The following is a 2,545-nucleotide window of genomic DNA, read 5'->3' as shown; positions in this document are numbered from 1 at the left end:
CCAGGGATGAGAAACGTAAAAGTGGAACGTGAGACCAAGGAGGTTTGTAATCAACCAGAGTAGAAAAGTCCCGTACTAGCTGTAGGGATAAACACTGAAGTGATAACACGTCTTTTCATTTTCATAATGGGACATGTTATACTATCTTTCCGTACTAATGAGAAAATCCAGATGAAAGAATTCTCCCAAGTACATCCTTGCAAAAGCAGTACATGAAAGATGCATATCACAGCACCTTCTCTCTCTTGAGTATTCAAATGAAAATTTTTTTTAATTTTTAAATGTTTTTATTTATTATTGAGTGAGAGACAGAGCATGAGCAGCAGAGGGGCAGAGAGAAGGGGAGACACACAGAATCTGAAGGAGGCTCCAGGCTCCACGCTGTCAGCACTGAGCCCGATGCTAGGCTCAGACTCACAACCATGAGATCCTGACCTGAGTGAAGTCAGACGCTTAACCGACTGAGCCACCCAGGATGCCCTCAAATAAAAAGTTTAGGAGCAACTAGGTGGCTCAGTCAGTTGAGTGTCTGCCTTGAGGTCTGCTCAGGTCATGATCTCAGGGTTCACAGGATTGAGCCCCCTAGTTGGGCTCTGCCCTGATGGAGACCCTGTGTGTACTTCTCTGTTCCGTCCATTCCTTGTCCATAAAAACATGTAAAATGTATCATGGGAGAAAGAGTATGCTAATGAGCTTCCTTTACAATTAGCTCATTACCTGTGAATCTAAATATATTCTGGGTTAGCCAGCCACCCACTTTCTCTTTTGAAAATGGTCTGTGAGAGTCCCTACTGTTTGCATAGTGGAGTCAGAGTGGTTTTATTCCTGGTTTTTATCCCATCCTTTCAAACAAAGAACTACCATTTATTTCACCAATTTGGCTACTTGAAATTTCATTTTTTTATGATATGTAGAATTATTTGTGCAGAATGTGTGAGAGTGTGTAAATTTTGTGCGGTAAAGTCTGTGACTAAGTCATAATATATGCTCTCCACTGTGTTTTTCTATGTTTATTTCTTTATTTTTTTGCTACAAGAATTGATCTGTCACAAGACCTGCTTGGCACAAAATGACAGTAAATGTCCTTCTGCAGACTTATGCTCTTAAATCACCCTTTCTACGTATTTCCAACTAGCTTTCACGTCTCTGTCTTCCTTAATTGTTCTTTTTGGTCCTTTATTATTGGATCTATTTCTAAAATGGAAGTTCCATCACTTGGAAGATATTCTTTTTTGCATTTGTTGAATCACCTTTCTTACAAAACATGATTGATCCCTATATCTTTACGTGAGATAAAATTAACACCTTATTATATTGCTTCCTCTTATTCTTTTAAATACTTTTGTTCAGAAGTTGGTTTAGGGTCTTCCTTCAAATTTGTTTCATGCAGTGGTTTTGAGCCATTCTGCTTCAACTAAGTGCATTTTCACTGTTTCTCTTTCTTTCAAAAGTGTTCATTTCTTTTTAAAAAATATTCTTTGTTATGCACACATACACATTCACACACTTTCAATGTGAATGTATAAAAAGACAGCAATTAATATAGTAAATATTCTTTAAGTTCGGGCACAATTGCTTTCCTAGCTTTTCCCTCCAAGTCTTTCTGACACAGTAGTACCTTACACACATCCCTCTAGCCATCAGGTGTAATGCTAATTCATTCTTTTTTAAAGATTTTCTTAAGTAACCTCTACAACCAATGTGGAGTTGAACTCACAACCCCAAGATCAAAATGTGCACATGTTGCTGACTGAGCCATCCAGGTGCCCCTGATTCATTATTTCAATACTTATATGACTGAGCCATTTCCCTTTAGATAGTCTTTCATATTTTTTCTCATTACAAGTCTAATATATCAATGCTACAAAATATTTTTAAATAGATAAACAACATTTCTCAGCCAGAGGTGATTATGTCCTCCAGGAGAAAATGAGCAATGTTCAAAGACATTTGTGGTTGTCACACTGGGGAGGGTTGCATGGAGCCCAGGGATGCTCTAAACATCCTACAATGCACACGACACTCCCCTCCACAGAGGAAAATGTGGCCCGGAATATCCATACTGCAGAGACTGAGAAATCCTGAGTTAAAGAATCTGTGTATTTTTTAAGATACTATTTTTAAAAATAATCTCTACACCCAACATGTGACTTGAAATTTTAACACCAAGAACAAGACTTTTCAGCTCTATTAACTGATCCATTGAAGTACCCTAAGAATATCTGCATATCAATATTTGTAAATGTCATCACAGTCTCCCAGAATGTTAAAACACATCACAATTCTGACAGCAAAATTAGAAAGTGTCTCTTTGCTGCCTGTTAAAAATTCCATCTCATTCAATGTGACAGCCCCTGAAGTGTTTTCTCAGGATATTGGGTGTGATACTAAGAGGAGATGTGCAATTGACAGGACACCACAGTAACCAGATTAATGAAGTGTGAGAGATTCATAGTGTGGATGAGGAACTCCCTGTGTCTTGAACTTTAAGCAGCTGTGAGGCCACATATTTCTACAAAATTCACAATATTGCCTCTTGTCCATT

General features: G+C 38.0%; 1 protein-coding gene across 1 annotated transcript in view; it reads left to right on the top strand.

The window, feature by feature from the left end:
* LOC115274374 (olfactory receptor 7A17-like) overlaps window positions 1–2,545 on the top strand; it is a 32,274-nt gene that overhangs the window by 24,293 nt on the left and 5,436 nt on the right. The window lies entirely within an intron of this gene.

The sequence above is a fragment of the Suricata suricatta genome, chromosome 12 (genome assembly GCF_006229205.1).
Source record: "Suricata suricatta isolate VVHF042 chromosome 12, meerkat_22Aug2017_6uvM2_HiC, whole genome shotgun sequence".
NCBI classification, from domain to species: domain Eukaryota; kingdom Metazoa; phylum Chordata; class Mammalia; order Carnivora; family Herpestidae; genus Suricata; species Suricata suricatta.
This window is presented reverse-complemented; position numbering and strand designations above follow the sequence as displayed.